Source organism: Falco cherrug, chromosome 1 (genome assembly GCF_023634085.1).
Source record: "Falco cherrug isolate bFalChe1 chromosome 1, bFalChe1.pri, whole genome shotgun sequence".
Lineage (NCBI taxonomy): Eukaryota > Metazoa > Chordata > Aves > Falconiformes > Falconidae > Falco > Falco cherrug.
The window spans coordinates 103,857,436-103,878,108 of NC_073697.1; the positions used below are offsets into that span (position 1 = coordinate 103,857,436).

Consider the following 20,673-nt stretch of genomic DNA (forward strand, 5'->3'; position numbering starts at 1 on the left):
ACTCCACATAAGAAGATATAAATGGAAATGCAACTGCAGAATGAAAATTGAAGTACGCATAGATTCATATATGAGAAATACCCAATGAGCAAGCACTGGAGGATTTAACTCAGAAACACCCAATTTAGCTGCTTGTGAAGAAGCTTCTACCTTCGGGTAGCTCGTGGATTCATCCCCTAGCCTTTCCTTACTCCACAGGCAACGCACTGAAATGATTCCCAGAGGCCACCTGGTCAAACTGAGCTAAATTGTGTGTTACCACTGCTGTGTGTCTGGATTCATCTGTCACACAGACCTGTCTTCACGCTGATCAGTGTGGATCACCTTGCACACGTAATCCGCTAGTTATGGACTATCTAGGTGGGTGATCAGCTGTCTCAATAAGCCATACGCATGCACCAAAGTCAGGTGGGTGTAGTTAAGCAATTCTGTGCTAATTGCTTTTTATTCTGTTCCATGGCTGGCCCTTCAGCTTGAAGCATGGTGCATGCATGCAGCAGGAGAGGCAAGCTGGAGAAGAGTATTGCTGTCAGAAGCAATCAAAGCAAACCGCAAATATGTAATTTCTGGGCTAGCACAGACAAAACCTTTGGTGCACACGTACACATCACTCTGCTCAGAAACCTAACTGGGAGTACAGATCACTGAGGCTGACCATCCAGAGTTTAAGAACATTTAAATGTGGGGTGGGGTATGTGGAAATAATCAAATTGCAAGTCATCTTATAGCCAAGGAATTGTCTGTAGTGGAAGAGTATAGTGTGCACTGTTAGCAGTGGGCTGGTTTACTGAAAGGACAGATCAACTAGTGTTACCACAGCATGCTCACCATAATGCTGCTCCTTCTTCACTTACACATGTCTTTCCTTCAGCTATTTACAATAAATTCCTAGGAATCTGTTCTGAGTTTTTTCCTAGATGCAATTTGGCATTATATTTGTTTGCATCTATAAACATACATAAGAAATGGTGACGAACAAGAGGTGCGCTCTCTTAACAACTGCTGCACTGCTCACCCTTTCTCAGGCAATGACCATCCTGCTGTCACACTTGCACACTGCAGCTATCAGAAAAGATCAAAGAACCTTTTAGCAAACAAAAAAATATTTGGTACAAATACAGCAGAAAAAGCAATAAAATAAATGGCCTTCCTGCACTTCTAATTTAGTTGTCTTTCCATAGGTCTAGCTCAGCAGTCTGCCTCCCAGCCTGCATCCCAGACACATCCATTCCCCACTTCAGGAATCAAGGAACCAGATTACCAGGAACAATCTGCCTGTTAAACAGCCTAGAGTGACCATTCTTCATTCTGATAAATCAAGGCTTAAAACTTGCTAGAAAACAATTCTCAAAGTTAATGATTTGCTGTTGTTGCTTTCAAATGCATGCAGAGAATCCTTATCTGTGAAGCTACCCAATGGTCTTTCTTGTTGTTTCCAACTGCAATCCTGTCCCTATCCTATGTTGACAGAGTCTGTTTAAAACTAAGTAATTTATCATTAATCCTAGGTGTTACACAATTAACCTCCCAAATTAACAGGAAGAAGAGTTCAAAACCTATGACATTCTCAGCTCAAAGTCTTCTCTAAATAGTAAAAAAATGGAACACAATTGAACTTACCATTTAATAGGTCTTCTTCATTCAAATCTTTCCTGCAGTTATATTAAGAAAGATGTTTCCTTTGGGTTTCATATATGGCAAAATTTTAAATACAAGATTTTTTTGTTCCATGCAGATGTATTTAAGGGACATCAGTAATCAAACTCTGAAAAACAAGAGTACTGTAACATACTTCAGTACCCAACGTAGCATAGCTATAAATTCAGTAATTATGCAACAAATTAGGAATTCTTTTTTTTTTCCTCTTTCATTCCTTAAATTCATTTGTATTACAGTGCTCTCCTGATGTCCAAAGAGATACAACAATAAAAACTGCCAGTTCACCAACAATGATTTATGCATCAGACAGGCCAGTGGTGGTATTTAGAAAATTTTAGCAACAAACACTGTCAAGTCCACTCACAATCTTCACACTGGATGAGTTGGGAGACCATGGTCTGGGGTGGTTTTAGTCTTGCTTGTAAGGGATGGGATGTTGAGGGTGGGGTGGGCGGTGTTTAATTTCAGAACTGATTGGGATTGTAAATTAATAATTTGGGACTTGATTGCTAACAGCCAAGACATTATGGGACATTCTGCACTGGAAGATTTGAAGTGGCTGAGGGAAAACTGCTCCTAGTGATTAATAACACCTTTGCTCTACACTTCCTCCAGGCAACGTGCTCTCAAAATAATGTGTGGGAGGCCTGGGCTATGCAACCAGGCTCCACTGAGAGCAGGAGGTTTGTGTGCTCTTCACGCACCTACAGAACAGGGAGGAAAATCTTCGCCAAAGATGCAAGAGATGCATATTTCTTTTCTAACCAGGAAGGCCTGTGTGAATGACTAGCTAGGTAATGGTTTATTCTGGTAACTGTAACATAAATGCTTCCTCCCTGTCTGATCACACTGTTAGCTCCTCAAAGCATAACAATAAGCAATCAACATAGTAAGGCTGTGGCTTTACATCTTGCATACCACAATTAACACTTATTTTTGTCATCACAAATTCCAGTCATTCACTTGCAAGTGGCCTCCCCCTTGGAGATGATCACATATGTGTGATAATTTTTTTTTTTATTTACTTTTTTAAAAACTAGATCTTTTTCAAACAGTGTTTACTCCTTCAGTTATTCTGAGGGAAATGCAGGAGAATGTATTCAGAAAGTTGAAAGCAATTGGCTCCCATACCTGGTAATGCAGGTGGGGGGGCTCCGATTTTTCATATTTAACACTCTGACACATCGCAGTGTTACAGTATGTGTTTCGGTGCGATCCCAGCACCTCGTGGATGCTGATGAAAGAAAGGTAGCTCTCATTTATACTCTGGCAAATCCTGGTGCTATGCTTCCCCACCACATATCAACACAGCCTAGCTAGCCATTTAGCTTATCATCAATCTACCTAGATGCATATGCACAAAAATGTCCTGAAAATGCTTTGAGGCTTCTAATGGTCCTGACACTCTAGTCCGACTACAAACAGCTGTGTCAAAAATAGCAGATTTACTCCAGAAATCTACAGAAAGTGAATCTGTAACTGATAAGGAAACTGCCAGTATGAAACACTTACCATGGAACTATCCTGCCACTGTGATCCCACGCTGCTGATGTGCGCTGGGAACAGTCCCCTTCCCTGTACAAACCCTTCAGCCAGAGAGGAGTCACAACCTGCTTGTGTGAGGGATGAGAGCACTTTAATACCATGGACAGGCTGTCACTGTTGTCCTGTGGTCATTAGTGTTAATTGCAAGATATTAGTGAAGCACAAGTGATGGCAACTGGTGAGGAAATCACCGATCTTGCAACGGCTAGTTCTGTCTTTAGCTAAAACCATTTGGAGCAAAGCCCTGCCCTTTCTACTAGCTAGGAAGAATTTTCTATAGCCAAAAACTTAACCAGAAGCAGGACCAACACATACCTGGAGATGCAATCAGAGCTCAGGATAACCATCTGCTCAGTACAGCAGGGAGGGAAGTTAAAAAATGCAAAAGTATTAAGCTCCAAAAGTTTGAGAATCTGACAGGCATGAGATGGCTCACCACTTCTGGGTTTTTGCACACTAACAAAGCTGTATTCAAGCATAATGAAAATGCCTTTTTTCTCCTTCTGGAGAAACCATAATGAGAATGCAGCATTGTGTATTATTGTTTGGCTGTTTATTTTGGTTTTGGTGGTTCTTTCCTCAAATGTGTTTGTATAAAGTTTCAGGCACGGATTCTCTAACTTTTTATTGAAGTCTTCACAAGTACTCCCTCTTCAACAATGTATCTAAAGACATTTTGATGTGTAAAAGCTCATGAAGAGTGGTTAATGTGATAAAAGCAGAAGCTTGAAGCAATGACATCTAAAGAAAGTCTCAAGATCTTGAAATCAGATAGAATAAAGAGAAGGCTAAAATGACAAACATGTTTGATCTTATGTACTTCAACAGAAAATCATTTCTGAGCCCTGTCTTATCCTATAAAAGAGCTGATGAATGTCTTGGATTTAGATACATGTAGCTATATTTGCTACTGAGAAAATTACATACTTGCCCCTTTGCACTAGTGCTGTGTTTTGGGAGTTTGAGTTTATTGATTTAAAAACCCAAATCACCCACTTCATTCCTCCTCCCCTCTCTGCCTAAAAACGTATTCAAGTGGAAAACAGAAGTCAGCTCTTTTGTACAAGGAAGGAATTAATTTCCTTAAGGAAAAGCAATGAAATGCCTCCAAAAATGAAGTACTGAGATGATTTTTGGGTCAAGCAGGGAAAAGCAATGTATGCAGAAGGTAGCTGTTGAGTCAAGCGTTGTCACTGCAACACAACTATGCCATTTACAGGGGGAAGGGCAGATAATTAGAGTGAGAGAAGACAATTTCTATGGCATTAAACCTGTAAATGAAGGAAGAATATGGAGGAATAAAATGGCCTGAGCCCTAAACCTGTCATTTCTGTATTCACGTCTGGAGCTCACAGATCAAGACAAGCAGAGAGCTTGGTAACAAGGAGGTGAAGTTGATCATCCAGCCGACCTTACATTTACCAATGAACCTGTATAGCACAGACAAGCGTAGACCTAGAGCCCTTCCTTTAAACACATAGGCTCCACTCTTGCAGAATTAAAGGAAACTTGCTTAACATTTACTTGTACTTTGAAATACTTAATCCCTCAAGCCCATAAAGCATGTAAAGCCTCTAAAAATGGGGTTTTTTTTACACAAGAAAACTGATTTTTCTTCTCTGCATTCAAGAGGTTCCTAGTGCAACCCTTCCAGCTACAGAAAGGTTTTAGCATACTGCAGCCCTGATTGAGGAAAGTAGTAGTTGCTTTATTGTAAGTGCAGCATTACATGTACAACTGTGAGCTCCACATTCAGGGGCAAGGGGGCCTTGAAACTAAATGATGGTGCATTAGAAAAATTAATCTCTATTAAATGGTGTCCCGTTCTTTCATCTCGCAAGCAGGTGCAAAGAGAAGCACAGAAGGCTGAGACGGCAGTCTCTAGTGATGGATCCACCTAGCCAACAAAGTAGCCTAGCTTGTGCTTACTAGTACATTCCCTTTCTCATAAATCTGCTTTTCTTCCCCCCACCCCAGTCTCTAAAAGACCTATCTGTTCTCTTTGGTTAGTTACTGATGCCTCTGTCCACAGCCAAGCCGTTCCAACCTCCGGATGTTCTTGTCAGCAAGTCACTGTCCTAAATGCAAAGTATCTGCATACACAAAGTCTCCTAATTGTATGCAATAAAACCTGCTACAGAAGAGTAAGGAGGAAGCATCAGCTCCAGAGCAGTGGAGGCTGGGGCTACCTAAGCCACTGTGCATGGGCCACAGTCAGCAGACAGCAGCAGTTTTAATATTACTTGAGGGACTCTCCAATTCCTTACGCACCCACAACTCTGGTATTACACTGAAGTTACACTTGAATGTACAATATTTGCATTCCACTTGCTAATTCGTGTTGCTTGTTCTCTCTAATCTCAACATCACAGCACAAATCCTTTTCATGCTCTATTTCCTATGCAGTGCAGCCTCCTGGTTTTGTAAGCAACATTATTCTTCCCACTGAGGTTAATTCCTATACTAGAATATGTACTGGCTCTAACTTCCTCTCACCTTCCCCACTTTTCAGGAGGAGCTACACCAAAAAAATAGTCAAAGGAATTTTTTCTATTACCATTTAAACACCATACAGGCTACTGAAAGGGCACTAGTAACTTCTGTTCTTCATCTTCTAAGGCCTGTTTCGAAGCCGGTGAGAGCTGTTATATTCACAGGGTTGTGGACAAAACGACTTCTGACCAACAGACAATCAAAGCAGTTATAAGGCATCAGTGTGAACATACTACGGAGTCAGTTAAGGAAGATGAGAGAGACAGTCTGCTGAAGGCAGCCTTGCACCTGCATGGACTGAACCAATGCAGAGGAGGTAAACGTCAATCCTGAAGGTGGCAGGGGAGCAGAAGAAAGGTCCATGAGGAAAACTGAATGAGTCTGTGGAAGGCCATGGAGTGTGGCACAGATTTCGCAGGGTACTTTTCAATATGTGTGATGTCCCCCCAAAAAAGCCTTTTAACTCCTTTGGCTTTGCTGGCTAGGTGACACTTTCTGCAGCTGCCATGCAGGCCCACTTTTCAAAACAAGCCAACAGCTAAATGTACCTAGCCTAGATCAGCACATCAGTCTCTGTAAGAAGTTGTCAGCTGTCCCTGATGAACACTGACCAAAATACCCACTCCTTCAGTTTTGGTTTCTTTTCTGTGATGTCTGCAATGTCACATCAGAACTGGTAGATCTTAGCCTGTCCTGGTTTAAGGTCTGGTTTGGCACCCAGCGAAAGTCATGTTGAGTAAAGGCTCATTCATTAGTTTTGTATCTGCTGACTGAACACTAAGACATGATTTCGGGATGCATTTCCTAGTTCTATAGCAGAGAATATAGGATTTCTTACATACACAACTTGCAAATGCTACAGGAGAAAACACAGCCTGTGCTGTGCAGTGTAATTTAGACCATCTGTAATGACAAATCTTTCCAAGCTGTATTTTTGCTGATGCTCTCTGACATTTCTCTGTGCTGGGGTATGAGTTATGTAACAGTGATTCTCAAAAGACTTCAACAAAAGTGTCCCCAGCTTCAGCAACACTGTAGCTCTTTAAATTATGCCTCATCCGTGTGCGTGGACACATGCAATGGAAGTTGTGATATAGTCACCTTTTTTCCCTCAATGCTTGCTTCCCACTTGCACAGGAAAGGGTATGGCTTCTTCTTTTGGCTGTGGGGCAACGAGTTTTATTTCTCTGTGTTTCCTTATGAAGGTATCATTCCCGAGTATGTCAGGAAACAGCAGCAAGGCATTTTTGCATGGCTTATAATTAAAAATTCATCATGAACTTTACTTTTTACAGCATGCGGGGGCAAGGAAACATCCAGTGTTACTGTTCCAAGTCCACTTTATACTAATGCTTAATAGTAGCTACATGAGTGATGTGGAGTTAGTGAGCATTAACAGCAGCACATGCTTTAAATAGCTGCTCATTTCTGCTGTCTTCTGCGTGCTCAGAAATGGCTCAAAGTACGGCACAACAGAAATCAGCTCGGTTTTGTGTCTAAATTCCTGCAGGTTTTGCTGTGTTCAGTGAAGGTGCAGAGCAATCATGCTAGTCCTGCAGGAATAGGGATTGTATCTGTAACTTGTTAACACATTAAGTCAGTTTTGAAAGTATCCTTCTGTTGCCGCCCATCTGTTGAGGGAAATGTAAAAGGCCAAGATGCAAGGCTGGGACTCAGCCGCACAAATGTCACTCTAGATGCTCCTCCAGTTGCCACTTCAGATCAGCGTAGCTCTTTTGCAAGTCCTGTGCTACATCCCTTGGCCTGCTTTGGGTACCTCTGGGTTTTAGGCAATTGAACTTCAATTTTTAGGCCTTCAGATTGAATTTCCGGCTCTGCAACAAGTTCATCTGAGACTCATAGCAAATCTCTTGATTACTCTGCAAGACACAGGTAATGATCCTTTCTATTTAAACAGTAGGAGGCTCAAAGAAGAACAGTTACTACACGTACATCTAGATCCTAACACAGCAGGACCTCAATCTTAGCTGATCCTCATGCACTAGGCCATTGATATTTGTTTCATCTCTTTCCAAGCTGTCAGCATATTCTGGCCAAGAGAACAGCCTGCAGGCATTTCAGGGATGGAGACCGGATATTTTAAAATGTTAGTTCTGCATTAGGCTAAGAAATGTAACCATTCTGGGACAAGTCATTTTGCTGCTACTGGGCCAAGATCATTGCCACGCCACGGTCGGCAGGCTGTATTACAGAGGCATTCGACTTGAAATTGCTGACCCTTCCACTTGTGCACCTCCTGTTCTCTGAAGTACCACCATGTGCATACGAAGTGGAATATAGTACACAGCTGTATTTTTATTCTCTTCTGGGGAAAAAAAAAAGAAAAAAAAAAGAGGTGGGGTGAATTATCTTATCCCCTAGACAAAAATGCTTTCTACACAATGGTAAGCTGTCTATGTTTTTGCCTTACCCACAGCAAAGTTTCACGTTGTACTGACTTGTGGGAGAACATTAACAGAATACCCATTCCTGCCTCCAAAACAACTCCCTTTTTACCTCTGTCACTAATTCAAAATTGTAAAATACATAATTATACTACAGTTTTTCATTCTCTCTTGTATAGCACTTAAAATATTTTGTTCACTTACCAAATGTTTTCTTTCAGTATTTATGGTCTGGACGCTTTTCACATGTCTTGGACTACTATAGAGTCTCCAAAAACTCCTTTCAAAAGCCCTTATTTCTGAAACCACTTTTGTCTGTTTTTTTCCATTCACTCTGCTCTCCAGAGTACATCTTAACAAAGTCACCTGCTTTTTTTTTTAATATATATATCAACAGCAGTGCTTAAGCGTTTAAAAATAACAGATTACATTTTACTTGAGAGCCGACAGTATAAGCTTCAGCCAAACCATGAGAACAGTTTGGACAAACTGCCTTTTCTCTGGCAGATATTTTTTCAGACTTCTTAAGTGGGGAGGAGGGTGAGTGTGACCCACGCATGCGAAGTTGGGGCGAAGGGGGCAGCCTGTGGGCTGGAGCCTGCAGAATGGAGAAATTTGTGCTTTGCAAATCTCTGAGATGCAGCCAACGCAGGACAGTGATCTCTGCCACAGCCTGCTCTTTTGGAGAGCACTCCATTTAAAAAATGAGCTGGAAGAGTATGGGCTAGCAAAAGCTTAAACTGTTCTATTGAAAACAGACAATTTGCCAGGTTTGGCTGACAATACTGAGTAACAAACTAGGGATCTCCACGCCTTCTCTACATGGAAAAGACAGTTCAACGTATGGAGGCTTTTAGTGCTGTAATGGTTGAGCAGATAAAAATGGGAGGGTTATTCTCTCCTGCTTTTTCCTGTCAAAAAAACCAAGATGGGAGAGGAATCACCCTCTTCATCTCATTGCCGTGGGCAAATCTGAGTTCAGGAAACCAGTCTCTTCCCTCAGAGAGGACGGCACTGCTGGGCGGCTCCTCCCAGCCTGGGGGCTGTGGCACCTCCATGGAGGATGAAGCGACTGGAGGTGGTTTACTGCCATACAAATGTGATTGCTTTGTTGATCATCAAGAAAGATGACATGCCACTCACAAGCAGTGTGCTGGGAAAAAGAATTTTTCATGGGAACGTTTGTAGTTTACAATTTAACACAAAACCTGTTAAAGCACAAAAGCAGTCTGTTACAGTCCAGAAACACTGTGCACAGCAACTTTTGGTGTTTATTTATGAAAACAATACAGTGTGGTTCCAGTGGGAACTGATCAAGTTGCATAAAAGATTTAAGAGTCTATTCTGTAGCTGTAATAATGCTTTTAGCACTTTCTCAGATCCTTCCCTATATTCCAACATAGTGGCCTGTGGTAGTTTATCTTCTGGACCATAAACTATTTTATGCCTTCAGTATTTTGGAAGTGGTATCATGATAAAACAGATTTAAACCACAAAATAATACACACATTTGCTGTTTGGAAATGTGTTAAATCTGTTTTTGAGAAACTAACTGCATGTAAAGCCATTAGCACAGTATTGGTAATACTCTAGAATATCACTCTAAAAGTGATGGCAGGTTCTTATTAACAACTAATATGTTTTAATACAATCCTGTTGAAAAATTCATCATTGAAAAACCATGTTCAAGAAAAAAATGTGATTCCTCTTTGATATTTTAAAGCAATTTATTTTGGTTTGGTTTGGTTTTTAATAATTTACTCTAAAGAGTTCTTGGAGCTTTTTATGAAATGAAAACTAAGGGGTCTGAGGTGGGTTGGTTTTCTTTTTTTGGTTCTTCTTTAAAAATATAACAGACATTTGACCCATACCCACGCTTTTCTAAATGTTCAGCAGCTAAATATGTCAAAATTAAGAACTCAAATTTAACATTTAAAATAACAATACTCAAGGCAGGCTGATACTGTCCTGAGTTCCTGTTAGCATGGCCTCAGACAGGGCAGTTTCGATGTGTTACTCCTGTGAAGAGAATTCAGGTACTGTAGCTGGTGTGAAGCATTAGCATCGATATCCACGCTTTAGTAGGTACATGAGAAATAACCCCCTCTGCGGTGCTTAGGAGAAAGTAATTCCATTTAGGACTACATAAATTTTCAGTTTGTTAATTAGGTTAAGAGAGGAAAAATAACATTAGGAACTTTCACTGGAGTTGTATTAGCTTCAAAATTGCAAAGAAATTGAAAGAGAATTTATGTTATCCAGTAACTTTGGCAATCAGCTGTACTCCCAAACCAGAGCCCCAAAACACTAAAATCTTCACTAAGACATCTGTTCTTTCTTTTTTCTCATTTTTTTAAAATAATTTGCTTTTCATTATAATTTTTCAAAGACAAACAGCTTGTGAAATAGTTATCCAAATATATAACACAGAATTATTCTGAAATCTGTCATTTTAGGAAGCATTAGCCAAAGTAGATGTACTCAGCTCAGGTATGCCAGGTCACACATAGGAATTACCCCAGGGAAATGGCAGGCAGCTAAAGCCTCTTTTGAAATCATCAGGTCCCCCTTCAAAAATGATTCGGCATGCTGAGATCATGTCCTGTCATCATGTTAGCTTTGGTTGGGACTCTGGAAACTACTGTTAACAGGATCACCGATTGCCAGTAACCGAGATTCACTGAATCTCACTGAAAGATTTCAGGAGTGTGGAGGAATGGTCAAAAATGTTTTTGATAACGCAGACAGGAGTTGAGTCTAAATCAGAAATCAACTTTCTATTAGAAAAGTTTTATCAGTTTCAATGAGATTAATCCACTTCAAAAACTCACGGAATGGTGCTTTAGACACACACTTGAGAGGAAGAGCTTGACAAGTGGCCTTTGAATTCCCAGCTGAGGATCCTGATCAAGAGAGGGAGAAGCATGCATGTGTGTCTGTGCTGCTGAAGACCCTCACTAAGCCTTTAACTTCTCACAGGTGAAAACACATTTGTTCATCTATTCCAACATGGAATAAGAAGGACTTGGATCTCTTCTGAAAGTAGCCATGAATTTCTAGCTCAATACTTACTACGCTGAGGAAAAAAAGGAACCTATCCTTTAATTCAAATCCACTGGAGTAACAAAGCTGGCAAATGACCCAGACCTGTCTCTTGCTTACCAACAGTTACACCTGCTCTTAAAAATTCTACTTTCAGACCTGGGTAGTTGAGCTTATCCAGTGTGTTCACCACATGCCAGTTAAGTAGAAGTTCGAGTGAGGCATCAATGGCCTCACATACGACTGATAAGTCTTAGGGACTAAAGCTAGATGCCATCTCTCAGCATCTTTCTGTAAGCACTGACCCTCTTTCCGAGGTTCCTACTTCCAGAAACTCAACTTTAGGTGTTTAAGTGTTTGCAGTGGCTGAGCAGAGCAATAGTTTGCCTCAGGTGTAGGCCAATACATGACAAGTAACGTCTGCCTCGGTGTGATCCCTGTCCACTCTCCCTTTGCTGGCAGTCGAATGCTGGCAGCTCTCGGATGTGTTGCCTCGCTCGTGATCACCGGCAGGTCTCAGAACTTTTGAACCAAGCCCTGTCTAACACGGGAAATCTCAAACCAGAGCAGGCAGGATTTATCTGGGGGCAGGTTTGAGAAGTAGTCCCCTTCAGAAGACCCTCCATCAGGCTCTTTGTGGCCAAGGGTCCTTGTGGGCTGGGCTTGATAACCCACAGGGACCATCATGGGCAAAGTGGTCCTGGTGCAATCATACTTGCCACCTTCCTTAGGGGAGGAGCAGCAGGCAGAAGAGGGGGAAATCTGGGTAAAAGTTGGAAAACTGCTGCTCCAGTCTCAGGAGACAACCTCCCTTTTCTAGAACTTGTCAGAGAGGGTGCTGAGCTATGTAACGGGGGGTCACCGGTGCAAAGAGTATTCTGGCACGACTAAACAGCCTCACTTGGAACACAAGGCAGCCACAACTGCAGGAGTGCAACACAAGTACAAGGTATATACCTCAACACACTTCAGGAGTCAGCTCCATGGTGGGCATGATACCCTCCAGCTGTACTTATGTTTTCCTTTTGGTTTTTGGTCCCTGCTTGTCATCTGCAGCACATACTGAAGGGAACAACATGCACCTCATTATTTAGATTTACCGTTCTATTTGTAGCACTTCAGAGCAACACAGAAGGGTTTAATAATCCTCCCCCCACTAACTAAGGGCTGAGGAAATCGGTGGGGAACCACAGCCCCACTGTTTGCTTCCCCTGGTGGTGGGGGCTTCTTTTAGCTGCTGCCTGCCTGATACTGCTTTGTGTTCCAAGAGGCGTTTGCTGCAGTCTCTTGATGATTTTGCGTGTCAAGCAGGCATCTGATCAGACTTTTAACCTGGGGGAGGGAAGCAAAACAAAATTCTGGTGAGTTAAATTACCTTCTGCTGCATACAATCATCCAGCACAACACAGCTCGGCAATAACATTCATGTTTCCATTAATAGAAAACACTCTGATTGCACTCCAGAGATTATTTTTTTTTTCCTTTCGGTATAGAAGTGATCCATTCAGATTGGAACTGCCTGAACAAAGCCTAGGGGCTCAGACACCACCAGCAGCATCTCTCTAAATATCTCTGTCTTATTGTGTAATCTTGACATTGACTTGAAGGAAATGTGCCAATTGCTGAAGCTATAGGGCTCTGTGTATATAAAACACACTTAGCTGAGTGGCCCTATGGGGCAACATGAGTTATTTGCTGATTTAACTCAAGTAAATCATGATAATACTTCAAGAGAATTGTCTTGGCTTCAACAAAATCTGTCAAAGCATTTTTAAATAGAACATTTAATCCGTGCCTCACTCTCTCATGTTGTGAAGTAAAGAATTAAAACCATGACTATGCACTATGCTGGTACAAGCCTGAAAATTCCGATGAAACACTTGGGGGGTGGGGGTGGGGGTGGGGGAGAAGCAGGGCATTTTCTAACATGCTTAAAGATATCTTAATTTTTCTAAATAGATAATAAAAGCTTGTCTCAGGAGCTTTCAGTCATCTTGAAAAATGTATCAGTATATATAAGCATATATATAAAAACAGTAAGAAAGATGATATCAAAAGACCAGAATCCACATTTCATCCTGTATCTATAGAGGGACTGCCTCCATCAAGCTGACAGGTGCCCGTATACCTCAGAGGTAAAAGTGGCTAAAGTGCTGACAGCAGAGTAGTCACACTTGGCTGAAAGACAGCCGAGCTGTCAGGCCGTCTGGATCTGGCTGGAGGAGCGAGTGGGACTTGCAGAGGCTGGAGACTGTGGATGTGGAATTACATAACCTGGGATGTTACACTATTTTACATCCTCGGTCCCTGAAATGCACAAGGAATAGTTACAGTCCCAGCAGAAGGACACCACCCCTCCAGTCATTTTATTAATGTTTCTTTTTGGTTTAGTGATGGCTTGCATAGCTCCAGGCTGTCTGCTCTGTTAAAATCAGCAACCATGCTTTGTGATGGAAAAAATCATCCTGTTTTCTCAACGAAGGTAAATCATTCACAAATCAAGAAGGGATGCTGCAGCCAGCCCTTAATTGAATTTTGTGGCATCCTGAATGACAATGCATGAATCTCCTCTCCAAATCAGGAATGAGGAATTATTACACATAAGGATAAACGGGATAAAAATTAAAATTAATACTCCTGGAAAACAAATCAAGTACTTCTGTAAATCTGTTTACTGGCATTTCTGCTCATGGACTCGCCAGTTAAAAGTCTCTGTTATTGAACCCAGACCCATCAGAGATGATCATTGCCTAATTCCATGCCTTTTACTCCTGGTAAAAAACCATGAAGTTGCACAGAGCATTAGAAACATTACTTCAAGTAGTATGGTAAATAGACTGAGCTTATTAACCTCTGTATAAACAAGTAAGGTATGAGTTGGATTATGGAGGGTAAGACTCGTGTTTACACACATTCATCTCACATAATTAGACATCTAGGGTGGGGATAGGGTGTAACCACAAACACAGGAGAAGAAAATTGATCTATTCTCTGAAACTGCCCGCCTTTTACAGTGAGATCTAAAAGTAGATCCTATCAAGTAATAATTTGCTATGTCATTTACAACATTTAGAAATGAAAGTAGCAATTACCAGCCCTCTTTATATGTCAAAGGTTGCTAGACAAGGTTGGCTCAGCATTTTCACAGCAAAGAGCATTCAGGTCTCTCAAATTCAGATCTCTGTTGTAATCGACACCAGAGGAGTCTGTCATAAAATCAGCAGAAACAACCCAGGCAATCTAGTTTATGGACAGCTCTTCTTGTGGCAATGTTATGGAAGATTAAGGCTGGGAGACTTGCTTATTCCTCATTGCAGAAGTCCTTCCTTGTTAGCAATTTGGAAAACTTACTCTATTTTTGCTTTTACTGGGAATAGGAGTAAATAAGGAACTTCAATGAAGAAATTTTCTAATGTAGATCAACTCCACTACATACTTAACATTCTGTATATTGCAATGAGTTAATATGAGGTCACTGGCACTACTGGTGAGATTCTATCACAAGCTATTCAGGATTAACTCAGTCTCTTTTCAGAATAACTTGTTCTTAAAAACTGGGGCTTTTGCTGAGTAGTTATCTACTCTACTGAGATCAGGAAATAATGTTTGGGTTTTTTTTTAAAAAAAGTTTAATTCATAGGGTTTGTGGAAGGACTAGGGCAAGGGAATTCCGGGTAACCTGGGGAAATATTTTCTTTTTGCTTGGTCTCACTGTCTTTTGCCACACCAACTGTCCTCTCTGAAGCTGAGCTAACAAGTCAATACTTGAAAACCTCAGCTTGCAGTCTCTTGTAAAAGCAAATTGTACGCGAGTTTAGCAGACTTCCCAAGTGCTTCTTCTCCTAGCTGAAAAAAAAACATAAGCAAAACATCACAAAACAAAACTACAATTAACACTAACAGAACTTCAATATGAAAGCAATTTAATTGTAGGTTAAAAGAAATTTCACCTCAACAAAATACACTATAAAACAGTTGAAGCATACAGGATTACCCCTGTTAAGAGGTTAGGTATGTCCGTGAGATGTTTTTAAAAAATGAATAAAAAGTTGGTGAGGCTTTTGCTTTTCCTGTGAAGGATTTTTTTGCACCCATCTCATCCCTTAGGAATCTGTTTGTGGGAATGCAGGAGCAGCTGATGGCTTTCTGGGATGCCAAATATCATGTCTTTGGGGTGAGGTTATTATCATTTTCAGTTCTTCAAATGTGTTTAGTATTATCGTGTTTGAGACCACTACAATGGGAAGGGCTGTTTTACTGTGCTCCATGGTCTACTTTACACATGGGAGTCTGGCATGTTTGTGTAAGTGAAGATGGTGTCAAAATATGAGTTTCTCTCATGTAACATAGAATTTGAAGCCAAATGGTTAGGTAGATAGCAACTGGCTGGTACTATTGCAATTACATCTAATGAAAGACTTGGGTTTAGGTCTGACTGGGGTTTAGGTCTTTCCTGGTGTCTGTTAGCTGTCTATGTAGTTTTTCATTAGCAAACGACACCATCTGAAACCTTGCATTTTGTCAAAGGTTGTCTTTTATTACGAATTAATTCAAGACAAGACAAGGGGTATGTGTTAGCTGTACCTGTTGCAGGGTAGATTTGATGGTTCCTATATACGTCACTGTTCACAGCGGCAAGCATTTTCTGTAAGAAGTATATCTGAAAACCAGACTGGGAACCTTAAAAGTGCTGGGACTGGTGAGTGCCTCCTGCTCTAAGAAACAAGCCTGCTTTTTTTTTTGAAGAGGGTGCACAAGGCCACAGAAACCCAGCCCAGCAGTCTTAAGCGCAGTAGTGGGGAGATCCCTTTCCCTTCATACTGGTGAATGTGGGGGAGTCCTTCTAGCCTGGTACAAGGGTGAAGGATTTGGTTTGAAGGCTAAGCAATCAGCCTGAATCTCTGATCACGGCTCTTGACATTCAGGAATTTCAGAGCACTCATTTTCTCACATTACTTATTACTGTGCACAGCTCTAAACTATAGGATAAAGCAGGGTTAAAAAAAAAAAGCATTTCTGAGTCCCCAAGGCTTAGAAGAAATCCTCTTGTTGGGCGCCTGTTTGATGCAGATTTCCCTTTTTCTACATAGATTCCTGCTGAATTTCACCTTTTCATGATTAAGAAGGCAAAGTTTGTTCAGACCCTAAGAAGAGCAACTGCCTCTTACTCACTACTTGTGTGGAAATGTCTACATTCTTTAGATTCAGCAATGATTGTGGGTAAAAGGTCTTTCTTAGGTATGGCCCAATGCCCAAATGATTTACTGCATCAGTACTTTTTAATTGAGAGCTTTTAAAATTGAGAGCTGAATCCCCAGTTTTCAGTATCTCTACTTTGTGCCTGGCTCGAGAGCAAACTGAGTGTTCAGTGTTCCCAGTTTTGACATTCTGCAATTTTACACAATTTCACAACAGCGTCCTTTTTCTGTACACGGGTTTAAATATTTCAGGATTAAGAAAAGCTCACCCTGTGAGCTGACAGTCACACAGGGAGTGCAGCTCAGCATTCAGGAGCTGAGAAAAAAACCTTCGTATGCTGATTTTCTTCAGACTTTGGAATAGCTTATTTCTGGCCAGAGTGGAAAGAGTGAGGCTGTCAGACCGCCTTCTGCAGGAGGGAGCGACCTCAGCCCAGGGGAGGAGCAGGACAGCCATCCACGAACAGCTTGTGAGCGCTTCCCAGGCTGACTTCTGTGTCGGAAGGCGCCACAAACCAGAGTCAGCGACCGTAACAGTGCTCCCCTGCATGAGCACAGACAGCAAGCTTGGGATTCAGGACATGTTTCCCCCTCTTTCGTAGATTATTTTTTTTCCTCCCTCTGTTGTCAGCTTATTCTTAGGCATGATAAAATGAGGATGAGAATGGTCATATAATTATTTTCATTATAAAAACATTTGAGAGTTCACTACAGAGTTTATCTTTCTTTTTCCTCCCTTAAAAAAAGACACGGCCAAGAGCTCACTCCGCATAAAGATGTTTGACTCTTTCATATAAATAAGGAAAATCACTTTTGCCAATCAGTGCAGTATCAGCTTTGCGTTTGCAAGTTGGCTTGAACACAAAATGACCTTTCTACATTCATGTGTATCCACTTCTCTAGAATTAATCACCCATTCAGCTGGTAGTTTATTTAAACATAAACACACCAAAAAGGTGCAGTAAGAGTGTTTTCAGAATCCAAATATTTGCTTTCTACTTCTTTAACCACCTGCCCACCACAAGGGTGGAAGCTGCCAACTGGGAGCTGAAAGCAACATTTGGTCTTCGATTAGTCATATCTAAATTTCTTTTTTTTTTTTTTTCTTCCCTGTGAAATAGTGCCGCAGGGACGAATGTATAACAACAGAGGGCAAACTAGGTCACTTGAAAACCAACTCCTGGGGCATGTCTGGATTGTGAATGAGTTCATGACTTTCGTTAGGAGCTCTCGTTCTCCCATTGAGATTATATTTCCTGCAGACAGATCACGTTCAGTGAGCCAACAACTGCCTCTAGGCAACCAGGATATAACGCCGTGCCCTGAGCAGCACAACACTTAACCTTGTGGGATATTGTACACAGGGTTTGCGTGTGTGTGTGTGCGGGGAGGAGGGGGAGCCCTCTTAATATTACTAACACTGACGCCACAGAGCACTTTTGCAGTAGTGTGTGCTCTTAGTTGTCTGTTCGAAGGGAAAGGATCATGTGGAACATTTCGTCTCCCTCATGGCATGAGAAATGTATTTTACGGCTATTAATGTTAATCACTTGTGTTGCGGCTGGGCCAAGGATGCCCAGTGATAGACCAAGATCACGTTAGGTAGTTTACAGCAAAGGAAAAAGATTGCTTACTGAGACAGAGGCCAATTTATTAACTAAGTATCTAGGCTACAACTCTCTGTGAGCTCCAGGAGGAGCAGGGAACTATCCGGTATAGGAACCAACAAAAGAAATACCCAGATATGTGCTAATCCTGTTTGGGGAGCTGGGGGTTGGTGGGTCTGCATGTGGCTGAGCATGAGGGTCGTTCGCAGCTGGGCCTGCTGAGCCTGGATTTCACATCTGTCTTTATGAAGTCTGGAAGGCTTACCTGGAAAGATTCCCAGAGAAAGGAGCTGGATGTGACCCAGTTCCACAGCTTATTTTTCAAGGTGGCAAATTCCCATGGGGCTGCGTTATAGAAACAGCCTGGCCAAGGGAGGGGAGTGCATATCCTCCACAGGCCTGCTTAAAATTAACAAGAAACTTGAGTGTTAGAGTTGAGATCGATTGCCCTAGCACTCAGATAATTTCTATGACTAAATAAGGCATTTCTAGAAGTAGGGGCTTTTTCTGAAAGGAGGAAAACAACGTGAAGTGTCCTCAAACAGCTGCTTTAGGTCTGCTTTCTATGGTATAGCAGCGGCCTACATTTGGTGTAAGGTTAAACAACTAGAAGGCTTTATACTGTGCTGCGGCTGGTGGCTGTTAAACCCAGAATGCCTTAGAACTGTCATTAGATTAGAAAGACTTAGACCTGATTTAGATTGGCTCATCTGTAACTACTACACTATTTGGAAAGTTTCCTTGAATGTACAGAACCAGAATCTGGAAAGTCAGAGTTGCACAGCATTACTCAGCATAGGCCTACCCAAATTTGTGAACCAGCTATTGTCATTTTGTCTGACAGTAAAAAAAGTAAAGGTGGTCACAAACCCAACTTTGTTGATGAATTCAGAATGAAAACCAGTGAATTAGCACAAAATCCACAGGTATTTCTGCTGGGGTGGCTTTCAGGGCTATCTTCAAAGCCTGCAATGCTATTCATCTTCTTTGGCAAACGAAGCAGGATTGTTGCCCTGAAACGGAAAGCTTTACTACTGGGTGCAAGAGCTTCCTATTTGTGGTTGTGTGCCATGACAGCTAGGAGATGGTTCAGACACAACCAGCCACACAAAAGCTTTAGGTTAAACACTGCAGCCTAATTAGCACGTTAACTAATACCATTATCACAATAAGAAAGTTAAAGAAATAAGCATTTATCTTTAGGCCCAAATCTGCCAAATCTAAGCCTACTCAAAGCCAAATTTTCTTTTGACAATATTAGAAAATACTACAAACTCCTAAAACAGCACTACTGTACAGAAAGAAATTAGAATAGAACAGCATAGTTCCAGTGGGAAAGGGCTCACAACGGCGATCTAGTCCAAATGCCTGAGCACGCCAGGGCTGACCAGAAGTTAAAGCATATAGAAAACAAACCTCTTTGCATCACCGGCACACCTGGGAGCTCCCACTACCTGCACCGCTGCGTCCTGTCCCTTTGCAAAGGGCTGCATGGGGAACCTCAGGCTTGTGTGGGCTGCTAGGGGGACCTCCCCCAAAAACTTGGCTCCCCCAAGCTGGCTCACCTCAACAGCATCGTTAAGAGTTATCCCAGCTTCTGTACGGCAAACCGAACTGATTTCAACTCCTCCCCCCAGGCCTCCTCTCTACCCTCAGTTTTGAGAACTCAGACAAGCAGATATATTCAGCTTTCAGTTCTCAGTTCGTGCATGTTGCCAAATACTTGGATAGTTTCTCTGAGGAAAGCTTAAGAAAGCTCTAGAACAACTCAAATAGTCTCATTCATTGCAGAGCCCCCAAAGGATGTCAAATTTAAACTGAAGTCCTGCTTGGAGAGGAAATGAAAACAGAGAGGAAGGGGTTTGGGATAATCAGAGGGTTTTTAATTAGTTTGTGGTTGAGGCAGCGGAATTATGTGCTGTAATACCCCGGTGCCTGTACGTACGTTGTTCCCTCCAGGGTCAGCTCTGTGAATTTGCTGACTGACAAGAGGAAAAGGTAACCTTATTGCTTCCTCCTCCCGCACTCTAGTCTCAAATCAGCACAGCGCTGTTAAATTCTACTTTTACCTCTACCTCTCCTTGGCTTTACAAGAGTTATCCCAACGCAGCAGTGAAGAGAAATGACAGTTAGGTCATGTACATATCTCGCTTCTGGACTCTTCAACCACTATTGTGGCTACAAGGCCAGGTTGCTTTGTTTCGTTAAGTATTTAATTCAGTGATGACCTACTCTATCTTTTGTATAAGACAAACCACCTAGATCATAGCATCGTTTTTGTATTATGCCGCTGACAGAGAGCTGAACGTCACTCATGCAGCACTGGCTGCATGGATAAGAAAAGCAGCTGGTGAGGCTCTAACTTCCCCCAAATGAAACATGGCATAAATAGTTTTTAGCACTTGCTCTCCAGACACTGCTCTTTCGTAGAGAATGGGCTAAAGAGACATATAGTGATGGCAAACTTTCTATCAGCATAATGCCAGGCATTTAGAAAACTGACCTGACCTAGTTTTTGATTTGTAGAACCAAGTGACATGCAGTTTATTATGTGCAAAAAAAAAAAAAATCTTAATAAAAAAAAAATTATGTAGCATACATACTCCTTCCTTTCAATCTAATATTTCTATCATGCCGCGTATGCTGCTAATTCAAAAGGCTGATATGGTCACAGACAGCCCAGCTTCTAGGATTTACCATTCAAACATACTTGAATTGGCATGA

General features: G+C 41.6%; 1 long non-coding RNA gene across 1 annotated transcript in view; it reads right to left on the reverse strand.

Annotated features, from left to right (window-relative positions):
* LOC106631224 (uncharacterized) overlaps window positions 1-20,673 on the reverse strand; it is a 317,186-nt gene that overhangs the window by 254,087 nt on the left and 42,426 nt on the right. Inside the window, exons 10-11 of the long non-coding RNA XR_008732814.1 lie at window positions 13,273-13,915; window positions 1,016-12,476 (exon numbers count right to left, since the gene is read on the reverse strand). This is a non-coding gene — a long non-coding RNA (uncharacterized LOC106631224). The remainder of the gene's footprint in view (window positions 1-1,015; window positions 12,477-13,272; window positions 13,916-20,673) is intronic.